The sequence below is a fragment of the Dermacentor andersoni genome, chromosome 1, assembly GCF_023375885.2.
Source record: "Dermacentor andersoni chromosome 1, qqDerAnde1_hic_scaffold, whole genome shotgun sequence".
Taxonomy (NCBI): Eukaryota; Metazoa; Arthropoda; class Arachnida; order Ixodida; family Ixodidae; genus Dermacentor; species Dermacentor andersoni.
The window spans coordinates 336,017,466-336,036,654 of record NC_092814.1 but is presented as its reverse complement, the minus strand read 5'-3'; positions in this window follow the sequence as shown (position 1 = coordinate 336,036,654).

Here is a 19,189-nt window from a genome sequence, read left to right as displayed (position 1 = left end):
ACATTTTACGTAACCTCACGGCGACGCCTACGGCAGAAATGTGCTTACAGTGTCTATATAATTGCTATCGCAATAAAACTTAATATCTGCCGAGCTGCTTTCACAGAAGTTCCACCATGGCGCGCGACCGATCGTCGTGACTTATGGCGGTCGTATGCGAACCACCACGTGGGCGCTGGTAATTAAGAGACTGCTTAGACAAACTGACGTGTTATATTTCGCTTATACATAGGCATCATTTTACAATTATAAAAACGAAGAATACAAGACTGAAAAACGTTCACGAAATTACAGTTAAAAAATCTTGTGGTGCTGGTACTGCTGGCCGCCAGCACCAACACCCCAAGCCCGCTTGATCTTCTGCTGCAGGTTCCTCGCCAGCACAGCTGCGGCGCTTCACCAGCGTCTGCTCAGCGCCAGATGGTGTGTTGGAGACCATGCGATAGCGGCAGCCATGGACACCGACGCTGAGCTCGCCACGGGACGACCCAGGGAGCACCGGCGACGAATTTCTGGGGCCCGAACCCCAGCACGGTCCTCCGGCTGCGCTCACCCACGAAGCGTTCCCTCTCGATGACGTTGTCACCGCTATGCTTGCGCAGGTTTGGCTTCCAGAAGGAGCTAGGCACGACGTTGATCCAGCCGCTCGTACGCTGTCCTGGTGGTCGTGGCGCCCCGTGCGGCGTCTGCCGCTCCAGTCGGCGTGCACCGCGCTTAGGAGCTCCTCCCAGCTGGCCATGATTTCGCTGGCCATAGCAGACGATGTCCGGCACCAGTGGTCCACCTTTCTGGGCGAGACGAAGCTGCAGGAGTCCTCGCCGGATGCCCCAGTGCTGACGAGCACGTGAAGCGGCAGGCCGGCGCCTGGCATACGCGCGCTCTCGCGTCATGGCGCTTTGACGAGTGAGCAGGGCGCCCCGGACTTGCAGGCAGATGACTTCTTGCTGGACGTTATCCCCGCTTAGCACGCAGTGGATGAAGCTTCCAGGTGCGTGCTGAGGTTCCTTTTTTTTATCGTCGTCTCGATCTCACGCACATGTGCGCGTGATCATGCACGAGAAGAAATAGGAGAAAGACTATTTGTGAAAAGGCATGTGGCGAACTCTGTGCTGTGTCTAGAATCAAACATAGCAGATTTAGCGTCGATATTTCCGCTGCCAACAGTACAAACATTTTCTTAGAGCATATGAACATGTTCCCGGGACAAGTTACTCGGTGTTTGTTGCACAACCGGAACTATTTTGTTTCTTTATTCTATGTGGCCAAGATACAAACTCCCCCAGGTCGTGTTTACGCAGAGTCTTTTTAGTAAAAATATAAGCGTTAACCTACGATCACTTCAGTGCGTCACTTCAATAAGAACATGTAATACTTCTAAGTTTGATAACGTTTTTCCGAAGAATGCTAAATTCATAGCCAGACAGACACTAGTCGGACACTTGAATAAGTATCTGGAAGATTTTCCCTCATAGAATGTAGTGTCCACGGACGCCTCGCAGAAAGATGAGAAATCGACGATAGGCATTTCCTCTGAAGCGCTATCATGGAGCATTGCTATCTGTTTTCCGGATTATCCTCCAATTTATTTGGCCGAATTCATAGTCATGTGCTTGGCCGTATACAAAATTACCAACAACGTGCCTGCCATAATATTGCTCGCAGACCGCCTGTCAGTTCTTATGTCGCTAGAAAGCACAAATAATTCACGGTTGCACCGGTCGTACACACTATTTTCATTCAACCTCATATTAAAGAAATTCGGTTTTTGTGTATACATGGACATTGTGAACTAGCACTTAATGGGATTGCAGACAGCTTGACAAAGGCAGCGCTTGGTGGGTCAGTAGGTTTCTTTATACCCACCCTTAATCTCATGGTGGCGACAAGATTCCGAAGACGACGACAAGTCCTATATGTAGAAAAAATGAACCCCTCCTTGCTGCACCGGATAACGGGCATTTAGCGTTCCCTAGGAATGTCCGGTAGTGTGCCTCTCGGCAATGCGAAGTTTCGATCACACTATTAGGATGTCTAATACTAAATAAATAATTATATAATAAATATGATTATGAAAGAAAGGTTTACTTAGAGAATCCCCTATTGCCTATGGGCATTCCTGTTTCGGAGATAACATTTTATCTTTTGGTGCAAGTGCCCTCGATCGAGCCCGAAAGGAAGTGCGTTAGATTGTGCACGACTACGCCATTGCTACAGGGGATTCTCTTGTCAAACACCTTTTCTTCATTATTAACAATGACTGGCATTATTTTCATAATCATGCATCTTCCTGAAAATTGGCATAACAATTTTTAATTAAAAATAAACCACTATTATCTAACTATAAGTATAGTACTGATCAATTAGTTAAAATGAAGCAAGAACTTCATATTATGTTTCCATTGTGAACCATGGCCATTGCTCCCTTCGTGGGTATGTGCCATAAGATGAAGGAGGAAGAAGAAGCAAAGGCTTGGCTTGTTTCATCTATCATTCTCCAAGAATTTTATTCATCTATGCCCCCAACATTTACGCCTCATCCGTTTAGCATGGGTACCAAGACATATGGGACTCACTTTAAACGAGTCAGCAGAAACACTAGCGACGGCATCTTTAAAGGCCCAGTACTGATGATCTTAAATCCTTCGGCATACCATCACGGCTGCAAGATTTAAAAAACTACGTTCAAAAAGAACATGCCGAAGCATGTGTATTAATAACACCGATTATCAGCACCTTAGATTCTCTTGACACAGCAGATGGTGTTCAACAAGAAAATTTAAAGTTTCATTCACCAGGATGCGTTGCCGAATTTGTTACGATGTTGGCAGGGATTTTGCAAAAGCCTTACTCATAAATTAGTGGTATATTTTTTAGGAGCGTATAATACATAATACATAAGAAGTTTGCACGGACAACATGGCCACAATTAGTACCTGACCGGGGTAGTTGGAGAAGTATGGGAGAGGCCTTTGCCCTGCAGTGGGCGAAACCAGGCTGATGATGATGATGATGATGATGATGATGATGATGATGATGACGACGACGACGACGACGACATGTCAGTATTTTGCAATTTAGGTGTATTATTAGGTACAATTTACACAATTGTGGTACCTTTCACATTGCTGAGTTAGAGAATTGAAAACTTGATAGTCCCATTTATAGAATTTTTGCAATTCCTAGACATTTTTTATAAACATTTAAAGCCCTAAATGAAGAATTTGCGTGCTGCAGTGACTATATTTTAACTTTGTTCTTTTAAATGCAAGAAGCTCTAACAAAATTGTCGAGGTGGTTACCGAGAAAAACTATTTTTGCGTTCACATGTGTTGAGATAGGAGCTTCCGAGCTAAAGCTTCCTCTTAAGGACTTTATTTTTGTATCATTATATTCTCAGCATGTTTACAAGTAAGAACAAAATAAATGTGTTCCATTTGCCGCGAAGTTCTCGCTCTTAACATTACGTGCTTGGCCCAACAGCAGACTCCCCACTCTCCCCCCCCCCCCCCACCCAACCCCAAGATATCGGTCGCAGAAAGAGCAGTATACTAGCGAGCTAAGTTTCCCTCGCCTCAAATTATTTCGGGGCTAAATCTCGCATTTCACTCTCCCATAACGTAGAACTGCCGTGCCCAATAGCCGCGGGACATCGATGTTACGTAGCGTAAGATGGCACGATATGCGAGCCAGTGGCGTAGCCGGGAATTTTTTTCGGTGGGGGCACGCACTTCACCGGGGACGCGGGGGGAAGAAGAGGGGGAGAAGTGCCGTAGAAAGGAGGCTGAGCAGGTGCTATCTGGTATACAGATCTTTCTTTTTTTCTCGGGGAGGGGCTACGTACTCTCTGTGCGCCACCCCCCCCCCCCCCTTGCCCCTGCCTTTATCCGTGATGGTTGCCAAGCCTGTTGAACGTGTTTATAGAGTCGCTTCCATGGTTACAACTAACTCGAGGGCTTCCGCGAGGCGGAAGTTGTCGTGGCACGTGGTCGGCGTGTTGATGGCGTCATTTCCATGGTCACAGCACCTTCTTCATGGCTGTCATGATGATAAAACGATAATTGAAATACTTTGAAAACATGATGTACTTTTTTTTTTCGTAGTACTCGTAATATCGTATAAACGTAAAGAGCACGTAACATTTATAACCAACAGTGAAAGCGTCCGCAGATAGGCGTCAGTTTCCTTGCATGAGGTTCCCAAAATTGCCGCATTGAGATGATGCTATTGGCGTCATCCAGCAAGCCTTCTCAGAAGCGTTGCAGGACTGCTTTACAGGGCCCCTCACCAGGTCTGACCATTTTGAGCTGACAAGCGCAGAGGATACATTGCCCGATGATTATCGTGTCTACAAAGTATTACTCCGCTCCACGGAAAGATCTGAAATTTCAAACCGAAAGCCGTTTGTCCTTCCCCTCGCGGCCACCGTCCTCCAAGCTGGAGGGTGACTACACGTGCTAGTGCGCCTACCTACACGTGTTCGGGCTGCGACGTCGCTCTTAGTGGCACGTGACCTCGACAATTATTCGAGTCAACATCTCTTATTTCTGTAATCTGTTGCTTGAACAGACGAATTAAAGTATAGGGAAAGAATAAAACACACAATGCGAATGTCTGCGTGTTTTTGTTTTACTTCGCACCACGCCAAGAGAGCTGTGCTTCCGTTTTGTCTGCTTGTTCCCACGTCGTGTAGTCGCGCGCGCAGACACCGAAACTATGTCTTTTTCTACCGTGCTCCAGCGCGCGATCACGCTCTGCGATCCGCTTGCGTCTGCCTCAGTATTCGCCTAGCACTGACTTATGCCACTAGTGAGGAGTCCTCGTGCACAGCGCGCAAAATTGTGCGCTGCACGAAACGAGACAACCCGAACAGCTCGCACGCGACGCCGTCAGCGGAAGCGCGCCGCCCGCAAAAAAGCGAGGAGAAAAAAAACATGAAGGCGGTGCCCGTGACGTATGCGACACGCGTTTCTCGAGCTCCGGTGTGGGAGAACGCAGGGAAGGAATTTCGCTTGCGGAGGCTAGACGGGGCAAGTGGAGAGAGCGTCTCGCTTGGCAGTGGAGCTCGCCTCCCGATGTCATGGGCTCGCGGCACTATTTCTATCTCTTTTTTTTTTTTTTGCGGCAGAACACTCCCTAGAGGCCACGTAACAAGTTTCAGCGTATTTGCTAGTTTGTTATGCGGCCTGGTGAGGCGCCCTTTCAGAGATTATGTGTGGTCCTCCGCAGCACCTACTACCACAGGTTGGCGGTGACGACCAGCGAGAGGCCCCCTTCCTACGTGTCCGACTGCCTCTTCTGGCTTCGTGAGGCGTTGCGCGCCGCGTTCCGGCGGGCCGCCATCCCTCCGAGCACGGCGCCGCTGGGAGAGGAGTTGGAGTTGGAGCGCACGATGCGTGCCGAACAGGTATGCGCCATTTGTAAGAGGGACACACGGGGCGTGCCATTGCCAGAGAACGCAGGAGTCCCACGCCTTAAGGCGCACGTTCCGTGCTCCCGCTAACTTGCTACGGTGACGCAAAGGTATCTTTTTTTGTTGTTGTTAACCCTCCACCTAACGTGCGAACATTTAAAAACCAGTTCAAATCAAATTAACGTGAGCCGCGTTGGTTCCGCCGATATGGGTGTGTATGCCCTCGGCTGGGCCAATTACAAAGCTCGAAGATCGAAAGCTATATGGTGGTCTACGTATATAACTAACGATAAATAGTGAGAACAGTTAATTAGCCTAACTGAAGCTTTGCGGGAGCCCCACACTCTTGCATCGTTTAAGCAGCACGCGTGGCGAATGCACAGAAAGACCAGAGAGCTTGTTGGAGTCAAGTTCACTTAAAGGAATACCGTCAAGACATTTTCGACTAGTCGGTTCTTGCCGTCAAACGAAGGCCGAAACCCCGTTAAGGCCTAGAAAAGTACTCGCAATTCGCCAGAGCGCTCCAAATATTTTTTATGCACTTAGTTTCTACAAAGCAGTGAGGGTTTTCGTACCAAGGAGGTGGACGCGTCGTGTCGTCAGGATACATCGACTCGGTCCATTCGTGCGCTCGTTGCTGCTGCCACCTCCGAACGCCGTAAGAAGCGCGCCCAGCACTCGTGCTTGAATTGTATACGTCCTCATACGGAACCTGCATGGCGTCAACAAATTTCGCTCTGTCGTGGCGACACGGTAATGTGGGCGACGTCAGGTCCTGGATTTCTAGACAATTTTAGTATCAAAATTAAGATATCGGGACGAGGCGGGAAAACGCTCGCGTGTACTTATAATTAAGTGCGCGTTAAAGAACTCCAGCAGGTCAAAATTATTCCCAAGCCCCCCACTACGGCGTCATAATCAGATTTGGGTTTTGGCACGTCAAACCTCAGTATTTTATTTTGTGTCATGTTTCTGCGGCCACGTGACTTTATCACGTATACACCCTCACTCCCCATCTTGCTACGTCATGTGCTTCGGTTTGGCTCGCCGCTCACTGAATTGTATTACATGGGCGAAAATTTGACACAATTTGCCGACAGTTGTGCGAGATAGTGACCGCAAGTGAATTGAACGCCGTTAGCTCCCGTCGCGTCGTTGTAAACGAAACGCTTCAATGTCAATCGCTCGTTAAGCCACTCCTGTGCTATTAAGCAAAATTACATCCTTTGGGTCGTATCTTGCCACGCAACAATAATCGCCATCTGTCTTGTCCGCATTTCCTTTCTTTAACGCTGTGAGCCCGGTACTTCCCAGTCACGAACAGCATGCGCGTTATCACCATGGCAGAGCATCCTCGACAGGAAAGTAGCGAGTGCAGCGTTTTCAAGAAAGGAAATGCAAGCAAGACAGATGACGATTATTCTTGCGTGGCAAATATATACCCCAAGGGGTGTACATTTGTCTAAGAGTGTATTGACTGTTGCTCTTCCTAGGTTATAGAGAATGAGAGGATCACTAATGCCTTTGCATTGGGAATGTCAAAGCGGAATAAAGTGTATCTGCGTGAAGTGTGTGAAGTGGGTCACGTGGTAGGAGGTAGAGGGAGGATACACGCTTAAAAGAGCGTGTATGTATGTATTCGCATATGGATGTATGTAAAGTCGAACGCCTGTATAACGAAATTCTCGGGACCTACAATATTTTTAGTCATGAAGGCCACTTCGTTCTAATGGTCGCGCTGCGTACCACGCACAACAGAGCAGACTAAGATTGTTCAACAGTAAAAACCTTTATTAAACATGAAATGAAGAGACACTTCGTGAAATAAGTCGCTTTTGTTTTGATGCCCACTTTTTTTTTTACATAATTAAGCGACTGAAGCCACGTACCGAAATTGACAGCCCGCTTCGCGGTGAAACGCAGGAGTTAAATCTGCAGATCGCCGGATGCCGCTATCGCCTCCCTTGCCGTCAAGATTCTTGGTTTGTTTGCGGGATCTTCGTCACTGTGGCTCTGTTGACATTCCGGTGCTTTCATCCTTAGATGGCTTTCAGGACGCCGTCAGTCGTCAGTTACGATTAAATAATCACGTCTTCATCACCTGCGACGTATGCGGAAGCCTTCTCACACGCTGATGCGTTACAAGCAATAAGCGTATAAGTTGCGAGCAATTTCTGGAGCAGCGCAGCAGGACGAGCAGGTGCGCTCGTCAAATGCACGGCTATCATTGCCGTTAGGCTAGCGCAGAGCGCGTTGGTGATGTCTGTGCACAGTGCAGTGGGCGCTTGGGTATACGTGGGAGCGTTCGTTGTGAAGAAACAAATCAGCCACCGTGGGCGCCTAAATCCCTTCGTTATATATATATATATATATATATATATATATATATATATATATATATGCCCAACAAGCCATGAAGCCAAGAAGAGCATCGGGGAAACATTAGTGGTGTTTGAAATTGAAATGTAGAAAACAATAAAAGGGGGAAAGGGAAATGAAAGGGGACAAACAGATAAGTTGCTGCCAGTGCGAGCCGAACCCGCAACCTCCGCATTACGCCTGTTATAAAAGGAATTGCAGTGTGACGACAACGGAGCCACGACAGCGTGACGAGAATGGCATGACTATAGCTAGGCTACTGAGCCACGCTTACTTTTCCGCTCGTTTACTTACTCCACGGAGGCCACATGCTCCTCCGACCATTGGTTTTTAAGTTCACGCAGACCCTACGCTCTGGGAAAGCCGGTCTATGAGCGAAGTTGTGGCGTGCCGTCACGACGCACTCCAGGCAAATTTTCGCCGTCGCCGTGCTGTTCCGTAAGTTAGAGTACAATACGATCCTATGACGCCCCGCGACGCTGTATGCTAAATTAAAAATTAAATTATGGGGTTTTACCTGCCAAAACCGCTTTCTGGTTATGAGGCACACCGTAGTGGGAGACTCCGGAAATTTTAACCACCTGGGGTTCTTTAATGTGCACCTAAATCTAAGCACACGGGTGTTTTCGCACTTCGCCCCCATCGAAATGAGGCCGCCGTGGCCGGGTACGCTGTATGCCGTAGGTGCGAGGAAAAATGTGAGAGGGTGAGAAATACGATCGTTTGACGTGGGTCGTCTTCCCACTCACCCAGTGTTGTGCGGTGGGAGGAGTAGCAGGAGGAGGGTTGCACGCGCCCTAAGGGGGAAGGGAGGCAGGAGAGCCCGGGCCTCCAAAATGTTGAGATGGCGCGATCTCAAGTCTTGGCGCCGCGTTGAAGCTAGAGGCAGTTCGTTCGCCTATGCTGCTGGCCTTCATCATGCCAGTGTTCTGACAGCGAGTATCCGCGGCCATCGAGTGAGATGTGCTCGTGCTTGCCGGTGTGCGCGTGACGTCATACTTGTTAATTGAGTTGGTCAGTTCATCTTTATGCAATTTATACGCTTGATAAAACTACTAACCTTACTTCGTATAGCTGTCTGATAATTTGCTGTCGCAATCAATGCTCTGCCTTTCAGGAAAAACTGCGGCTTTTTTTAACCTTCTTTGCGCAGGTATGCAGTGCTTCGTTCGAGCTCAGGTACCGTCCAGCTGAAATCGGCGCTACGAAGCGGTTTACGGCACAAGCGAGCGCTTCAGCGACGTTTCGTGAACGCTACAGCGATGATTGAGGCAAGAGTGCGCGGCCGCTGCTCCTATCGCAGCGCTCTCACCAGAGCGGGGTGCTTTAAAGAGTTCCCCGCTTCTTCCTGCCTCTTATTTTCCTACACGTTATCTAATAACAACCATGCTTCCCTGCTAATATTCTTGTTTTCCTTCTTTCTCGCGCAGCATGGGACCGACTTCTTGCGGTAATTAATAAAGCTGTGTGTGTCATCGTCCCACAATTCGTGTTTACGACGCAAACGAACGAGCTCAGTTGGCTTAGTCCACGCGCACTTTAGATACAGAAGAAGGAAAAGGACGAAGTGCCGCCAAGTGACAATCTTGAAGTCCAGTCATGGCAAATATAAAGGATAAGTTCGTGGGAAATTCGTGGGATAAGTTCGTGGAAAAGCGCAGTTGCCGACCACTAGCGAGTCCGATGGACGTCTTGAACGCATCATGGTTTCAGTGGCAGCATGCGCATACGTACGTAGCGCAAATGGAATCCATTCTATGCGCAGGAAGCGTTTGCTTCCTCATTACCACGGATGCGCGGAGGCGAGCGCCATCTCGTGGTTGTCCTATTCGGCGACAGAACAGCCGCGCAGCTCCCGCGGTCACGAAACCCGGAGAGGTTCGCAAAGTAAAGCTTTGTTTTTGAAAAGATAAGCAATAGATAAGGCAAAATAAGAACGGGAGCTTGGTGGCGCAACCAACCGCCGCGTTTCAAGAGGGGCGCTCATAGCATCCATCCATCCATCCATCCATCCATGTATCACCGCAATATTCAGCGGGCTTGGCGAGAGGTAATTTAAGGCAACCACGTCGGACTGTCGACTAGGCAGCAAATTTTATCACTTTATCTCTTTTATCTCTTTTACTTTCTTCAGCTTGTCAACATTTATGACCCAGGCAGCGCCTCTAGCACAATTTTTGCAATTTTACTTTCTTCTGTGCTTAAAGACCCAACTTGAAGCTGCGAGCCTCCCTCTTGTATCTGCTGTTGAGTACGTAACTGTCTTTTAGCGCGAGTTGATTAGGTGCCCTTCCAGCGTCACTAATAAATTTACTGACGTCCCTTTTTCTTCCGGCTTGGCTCTTTCTATTTGATTCTTTTTTCCGCACATGTACTGTTCTTTCCGCCTTTCTTTGAAGCCATTGGGTCTACCACAGGCAGCTGCCAGTTTCTCTGTGAATCCTTTCACTTAAACCAATTAATATAATTATTATTATTATTATTGTTGTTGTTGTTGATATGTAGCGCTTTGCGATTCTCAGATGAGCTCTCTAGATAATCGACTAAGGCTTTAATCGCGTTTAATATTTTGATCTCCACCAACTCTATGAGGTCACAAGCGAAACCAGGTAAACGTTGCAGTCAACGCCTCCAGTTTGTTTGTTCAACAGCAAGAAAAACAACGACAGATAGTGCTTCAATGTTATGACTAAGACGGCGCCATTGTGTCTCGGTAACACATGCCACTCATGCACGCTGCATTTCAATGCAGCTGAGAGAAAGTCCACCACCACGCGAAGGATCATTCAATGCAGCTGGTATGACCTCTTGTTTTAAAAAATAACTCTCTACTACTATGGAGAAAGTTAACGAATGCTCGCACGCCATGTTAGACTGTTCGACTGCATTCGAGTGAGCTGTATTTGCTTGAGATGTCTAGTCAGGCAGTATTGCTGCCAGGCAACTGTCCATTGAAATCGCGCCGTCTTCTTCTGTTTTTTTTTTTTTTTGCAATTTGATATTCACATCATGCCAGTTTTATTTATTTGTTCAGGTCACGCCCATAAATATATAAACAAATCTGAATATTCAATTAAATATTCGATTGAAAGAATTCGATTACGCTGGTGAAAATTTTTTGTCACCGCCAAGCCCTCGTCAATTAACAATGCTTGAGTGCCTGGCACATCCGCGACAATTGCGTAGTACTACTGCAACTACTTCTACTACTACTACTACTAATAATAATAATAATAATAACAATAATAATAATAATTGTTGCACAAAAATTTATTCAATCATGAAGACCTGTGCTTGTATGTACAATTATATGAAACGTAAAAAACTCACGGTGGGCCGCTAAAGTTGGGCGACAGAGGTTAAGGTAGGTGCTCAGTGTACGACCATTTCAGAAGCCTGTTTTCTTTTCCGCGCTTTCTCGTGTATATGCATAAACAAACTTTAATGGAAGACGCAGTGAGTATGATTCAAACCTTTTAAATGCATTAGCATTTCTATGCATTAGCATTTCTATGCCTACCCAACGAGAAATTTGTCCGTCCGTCACCTAAGACGAATGCAGTGGCTCGTACCCCCCTAAACAATGGCTCATACCAACCTAAGGCAGAGGCTACAAGCGCTCAGCAAAGTGAAGCTAACACTGTATACATTAATTGAAATCACCCGTACAGCACAAAGAACAGCATATGTTTCAATAAAGAACAAACTCAAAACTAGCATCCGAACCGTCAATAAAGCATTGCATACACCCCTCAGTAATTGTGGGGGTGGTTTTGCTACAGCTTCGTTGGACATCCAGGTCGATAAAGACCAATAAGAGTTGATAAGGGTCGCATCATGTTCGTTGAGGTTGACAACGACCGATGAGGGTTGATAAGGGTTTAAGCTGGTCGAATCAAGTTTCAATACATTGATAATGACACCGGGCTGCGTGGAGACGAGCAAGCGGCACAACGCTTACGCATGCTTAGACAACTTCCGGAGGAGTTTCTGCGTGAAGTTTTTTCGGAAGATTTCGTCTTAAGAAATTAAGATTTATCTGTGTAGCCTTGACCGTCTGTTGTAAGCCACCCCACGTTCAATTAAAAGAAACGCATCTCTTCATTTTCACGGCCGCACAACGCCCGTTCAGAAACTTGCATAGATGGTGGTGCCAGATTTCCCTTTAGGTAATAGGGTAAGAAACTCCGTGGCTATGAGAGCCTGCAACTGTCGCACTAAATTAGTTCAAAGCAAGAGTAATTACAGAGGTACGTGTGGACCCAGACCCACCCACAAGAGGTATTTCTGGAACCGAAGATGTAGTCGTAAAGCGATGCAACGCAGTCGCTTAAGAGAGCAACGACTGGGTACACATTATTAATCACACATAAAAAAGAGCTCCTAAAACGGTAAAAATGCACATATATATACTTGTCTACAACGACGTGTTTCGTGTATGGCTCCGTTTTCGCGACTGCTCATGCACGAATGAAAAGCAACCCCGGACATGTAGTGGATCGTTTCGGAACTCATGAATAAAGATATTGCGCAGAAAAGTAGGACTGCGCAACTTCTAACAAAAGCTCAACTTTTGCTGCCGTAAGCCAAAATGTGTCAAGTAAATATCGAAATGCTATTTCACTGCCGGAATCCGCTGAGCCCTCACTCTTCAGAAGAAGAGAAACTTCATTTGTAACTGTAGTATATTGTTCCGAGGCATCATGTTCATCAAACTAAGAGCTCGGCCACTATTCCCCTTGGTCTTCATAAAAAAATAACAGACGCAGTTTCGCCCGAAAGGCTAAGCATCGATTGCGATAGCAATTTAGCAGACAGTCATACGAAGTAAGGATAGCACTTTGATCGGCCGCATCAACTTGTAAACGTTCGCTTGCTAGCTAAATTAATAGGCATGGTGTCAGCAGGCACAGCAAACATGAATACATCAAACTCGATGACAGTGGACACGCTGTAAACACGCTGGCGTGAGGAAACGCGGCAGCAGCAGCAAGGGAAGTGACATTCGTGCTGTCTATCGCTTCAACGCAAAGCGAGCGCCGAGGACACACAGCACGCACAAATCTACGAGCCGTCGACATACCTAAACGTTGTTTCTATATTCTATGCTCTGCCCCCATCGAAGATTGCTGTCAACCGCGCGAGCGCACGCAGTGCCGCCTCTTTCACGGCGCGACTGCGCATGCGCCCTGCCCTAGCGGATTAGTCGCAAAACGTTTTGGAAGGGACGCGCGCGCGCGGCCGCGCGGCCATACATCGGGGGAAAGTACCCCGGAAAAAAAAAGGCCGGCGCTGGGTGCACGCGCGTGGCAGCAGACGACCCCAAGTGGAGTCCGCTGCTGCCACGCATGATGACGTCACAAAAAAAAGCTTAATAAAAAATACATGAAATGCTAACGTTATCGTTCTTTTGGTAAATGCACTACGCCTAAATAAATAAAGCATTTATTTTATGCTGCGTTTTAAAATCGAAAGTGACTGTGGGCGCCTACACACGCGTGCACGCAGTGGGAGGACCGTTGTGATTCCTTGTGGCCTTGTGGTGGTAGTACTGGATCGGCGAGTACGAATAACATTGTCGTTACGAAGCTACAGAAGCTTCGAACGAACTGTGCTGCATCCACGAAACAGCACGACATGTCGCCTCATTTGGACTGTCGGTTTCGAAGAGTCGTGGTAACACAGCGCCGACTCCATATGGTGCCGACACCGATAATGCTATTGCAGGGTGTGTCATATGTAGCGATTCTGTTAGTTGTGTGTACGCCTTCTGGCAAAGCCGGATGCCTGTTTGGCCTTGGTTTCACGTCGACACACTGCTCACTAGCTCGAAAACGCAGAAGTGGTGCGCGTCGGCATTGACGTCGATGTAGGGTGCATACACATTTCCAAATCGCTTTGCAAAGTAAGGGCGCCTTTTGTCGATGAGCAAAGTGAATTCAAACATTTCGCGTCGCCTTACGCACGCAGAAGCCTAGTAACGAAAGCCTGGACGTGAAACGCGAATCTAACAGAAAGGCCTGTTCCCGCCTGAAGGCAATGTCAGCAAGTGTCCGTGACGAGTGTCAAGTGACTCACACGAGGCTGGGCGTTGAACAGTGTGTGGAGTGCCGCTGCTTCAGACTGGCCAGGGCCCAACCCGCTTTCCTGAACCATTTGAAATGCCCAGTGTATTAGTTGCTATAGATTGTGGTGCAGTGAGACAGCCATTCCATAGCAGCCATGAAAATTACCTGTGGAAGTAATAGTAATGCGATAGGCTTTCGTGGTGATTGTCATTATGTAACACATGCATCGGAGTGCGATCATTTACACCCTGTGCACGTGTTTAGATAAATGCTTTATCTTCTGAAGATACGGTACAGCACCTGGATCTTGAGTGGATCTTTCACTGTACAGGCTATACCAAAACCTCTCTACCTGTGTGTGCTTCATTTTTTGCCAACTGTCTTTGCTCTACAAAGAAGGCCAAGTTTCTCTTGTGCGACTTGCAATCAACAGGGGTCAAACACATGTGGTATAGCATTAGTGGTACAATATTCAATTGGGGGCCATTGTACATGCACCCCTAGGGAATCATTTGCTATGGCAAATACTAACGTAGTGGCATTTCTTTTTTAAATTTGTATGCCTTAATAATGTTGTTAAAATATAGAAGTATGTCTGCAAATTTAATAAATTTTGAGATCCTGACGTAATTCCTAATGCATGTTGGTACATTATATTATTCCCAATGGACTCCTCAGTATCGCTTTTATTTCTCAGCATTCTCCCACAACAGGTATAGTTCTTTCATCTTTGAAACAAACGAAAGTCATCCCGCTTTTCAAATCTGGTGACTAAGGCATTTGTAGCTATATATAGATTGATCTCCTTAGCCCCTTATTCAAGTAAAATGTTAGAATACATAGTTTATAAGCATACTGTTGAATTCATTGAATCGCATAATGCCCATGTAAGTTCTAACATGGCTTTTTGCATGGATTTAGTACCATGTCGCAGTCAACTCACGACGTCACTCATGCTTGTGTTTTCTAGCAATGTCAATCATGATTAATAGCTTGCACTTCATTTGCTTGCTTTTTTTCACATTGCATGGTGTGTGCATATTGTTCTTGTATATGTATACCTGAATAAAAAATTCAGCTGCAAGTCAGTGCTCCTGTTGCGTTTTCACTGTCCTTCATACTTTGTGCACTGTTTCTACTCTTCCAAAAACACACTAACTCGTCCAGCTCTCAGTATGGAAGCTTAAAGTCAGCTGTTAAAATGAGAATCCAATAAACATGGAAACTTTCTGTAGGACAATATCAATGATTTTACTGTTTGCAACATGCAGTTTGTACATGTTGGTACAAGAAGATTTCAAAGAGATATGCAGACTGTTACAGTGTGCAAGGTTGAATGGTCCCGTCCCTGCCATGAATACTGCAATATCATCATAAGTGTGCACAGGTTTTGCACTGCAAGCCAGAGACTTGCTCCAGGGCCTTCTTATTCTATTAAGTGTCAGCTGCTTGCATTCATAACGTGGTTGGTAAATTGCTTACCTGTTTCCCATCTAAGTTCCCTGCATTTCATTCTGCTGTATTCATCAAATTATTTTCAGCACCTTTCTTTCAATGACATTAAGAGTTACATTAATTTTGTGTCAAGGTGTTTTCTAATGCACCAGGATTAAAGATTCTGACAAGTTTTCAAAGCTGACGCAATGGCAAAAATATGCTCAGCCATAAAGTGTGCTCATTGAGACACCAGGCACCTCGTCCCACAAAACATCAATCAATTCTATTTTTAGATAAAAGCACATCAGTTTCTTACTTGTCAAGCTACATCTCTAGGTGCCACATGGTCTTTCCAAAAAGAAGGTTGCACAAATATTTAAATGCACTGTTTAAAAGTTTACTGTTAAGACCTGTGTTTCCTTCATTTCAGTTGCAATATGTGAAGTAGGTAGCAAGAGTGTTTAGCTTTAGTGCATCTGCTGTTGATAGAGCTAAGCTGACATGAAGGTGAAAGGGCATCCCTACATATATCAACCCAACGTAAAGGTATGGCTTGATAAAGACATGTTGTGCTGGAAAGGTGAATTAAAGGTCACAGGATTCTCTGGTAATGTAGCACACACAATACACCTGGGATACAATATGCAGATTACTTTGCAATTACTCATTTGCTTTCTTGGTGTTGCATGGCAGGAAAGAAAGCTACAGCGTAAGCATGCATGCTATAGTGTTATTTATCTTCATAACATCATAAAAAAAATTGCAATTCATTGCTCCACCAAAGGCACCATCAGCCAGCTAAGCCATTCTTGACATAGAGCTTCTCAGCCTGGTCTCTACATATGTTAGCTTTGAGAATGTCTTTTCACACAAGCTTGTCACAGGAACTCTCAAAAAGAGGTCAAGAACGCAACATAAATCTTTGGAAACTGATTTGTCCAGCCCAGTATCATTTTACGGTCCTGGCTTTCTTGATGCCAGTTTGGGACTTAAGAAGCTGCAGCTTAGCATGCAAGGTGTCGAATTATACATATTTCAGAGGAGTTAGACTTGAAAAGCCATTTTATTATCCCCCACATTAAGGTCCAAAAGGCTCTACATGAAAACTATGAGATAAGCTTGCGTAAATCCCATGCAATGTGGGAATTGATGTTATGTGAAGTATTTTACAGGTAGTTGGCTATGCCAAGGTGAGGTGTTGCTATCGGTCATTCTGAAATGAACATTCGTGTGAAACTTGCTTTTCAATCTCAAACGGAGGCGACCAACAACGGGTGGGTGTGCTACTGCTGAGACACCTGGATCTTTTCATGTGAGCCATCTGGTTCCAACGCAGGTAGCGTGAAAGTTGCATGACAAAGCTGGAATGACGACAACGCAATGAACACGATGGCATCACAAACACAACACATCCACACATCTAGATAGTGGCACAAGCTAATATACAACTTGGGCTATTGGGTTGGCATAAAAAAATGTAAGAGTAACAACCCCATTATTGAAATCTTTCAATACAAACTATAACAAAAAATTTTGTGCTTTGTTGCGCCTATAAAACTACATCAAAAGATCGTACACTAACATAAGCAAATACACAATAAAAAGTCCATTACAGCAAAAGCAATATTGTATTACTTATGCGACTTTATTTTATCGATGAGGCCATGAAAGTAGAAATGCCAGGTGATAACACTTTGCCAAAGCACAAGCAAATGTCTCGTTTAGTCCACTTGCTTTTTGGTGGACTTCAATTTGCTGGTCATTGATGCTTGTACATTTTGACATACCTCCTGCCAGTCATGCCAAAAGCTGATTTTTTATGGCATGCAGTTTTTCAACTCCAAGCCCAGCTGCTGCTCTTTTTTTTAGCATAGCTTCCTTCAGTTGCAGCAATAATATAAAGTTAATATGTTTTGGGCCAATGTACAGATATTTCTGTACTCTTGCATGTCATCCTATCTTTTTACTTCTCCCATTTCTGCCCAGAATGATGCAGTTGATTCGATTTCTAAGGTTGCTCTTGCATTGCTTGTAATTAAGCTAGGAAGGCAGCATTCTCCACTCTTTTTCTGTCCTTGCTGGATTAAACAACAAGCGAGAATACTGCTTCAGGTGGCGCAGTGGTTGCTTTATTTTGTCCTCCAGTGTAATAGCAGTTGCTACGAACTTAGCAAGAACCTGGTCCAGATGCCAGCAGTCCTTTCTTCACCTTCGTCACAGATGTCTGACAATGCAAATTATTGGCAGAAAATTTGCACATCATGCACTTCAACTTGCTCACCAGCTTCAATGCATGTTGCTAGGCAACGCTTGCAGTAATTTATCCAGCTGAGATATTCCAGTGCCAACAAAACTTGTGTGTCAGCATCACTCTTTTCTCTGGTGTTTGGTTGAATGAAGTTCTGCAAGAGAAGAATCTGCCTAATCATCGCACGAATTCCTGAGTATACATTAACCAAAATATTAATTGAATTGGTTTAAGCAATGTAGGTAGTTGGACGAGTTGGTTCAGCATTGCAGGCTTGTAAAAGTATATAAAATACAAGGACAAAAGAAAGGACAAGAATCAGTAGTGCATGTGCTATGTGTGTGTTTTCCTTTCTTTTGTACTTGTATTTTAGGTGCATTTACACGTCTGAAATTGTTTAAGCATGTCGCATCTTAGTTTCAACAGGTATGGCTGACTAGATTTCGTGTGGTTTTTAGTTTTCCTGCATGGGGTTTACATCTGAGAGAGAAAGAAAGGAACAAGGAAGGCCGGGTAGGTTAACCAGACGTTCATCCAGTTGGCTACCCTGCATGGGGGTGAGGGAATGAGGGGTTAAAAGAAAAAAAAGGAGGCAAATCGAGACAGTTCACTTGCACAAGACAGATGGTGTCTATAAGTATCTTTTCAGATTCGTTTATTTTAGGAAGTCATAAGAGCATGTATGCATAGCTTTCTTCATTAATATGGCCAAGCACCCAGGATCCTAGCCTCTGTGAAAGGTCAACTATCCAGTGGGGTGGGTACACTCTAAAAGGGCTGACATTGGACATCAAAGACTGACAGGGGAGGTGTTCAATGGTCTTTTTGCAGTTACAGTGGTCACATTTAATAACGAAGGACAGTGAATTTGTAAAGGCACTTGATCAAGTATGCCTCTAAATACCGGGGGTTACAAAGAAGGCCCACATGACGTAGACAGTTCTAATAGAGCTTTCTCTCACCTCGAAAGGGAGATGGTGATGTTGCAGCAGGTGAAAACATCTTTGAAAGTGGAGGCTAGTGAGTAACAATGGTTCTTGAAAATGTAGCCCAAGAGCTCATCACTTTCAAGCAAACAGGATGGTACTCAAGCAAGATGGTGGAATGTTGAATATGTGCTCTGAGTCCTTTAGTATGTATAGCTATGTAGGCCGAGATTAGGTCTCTCTGCTGATTGCAATTGTAACAATTCAACTGTCAACAATCGCGAGTGTATTTTACACACAGTAGAAGAAGAAGTATTTTAATGATTGGAAAATGTAGAGAGGTCGGCCGGATAATGGAGCATCTGGCCTGCTACTCTACGTAAGGGAAGGGGAAGAGGGGAAGAAAAAGTTACACACAGTAGATTCAAGAAAATGCTACCTCGAGACCATGGCTATATCACCAATTTAACCAGTTCAGAGCTAAACTTACTTTTCAACATGCTAAAGGTCTCGTTAACGGCCATGCGCTCAAGAGGGATTTATTTAGAATTATTTGTCCAGCATGCCATACATGTACCCACCTGTTGTGTTGACTAGGACAGGGACCATTGATTTATATTTGCAGAGGCTTTGTAACAGTGAGGGCTGTCCTTAGGAATTCAGTAGCCACACAATACACGATTTGTGGTGCAACCAAAAATATATATGAGCTGTGCTCCAC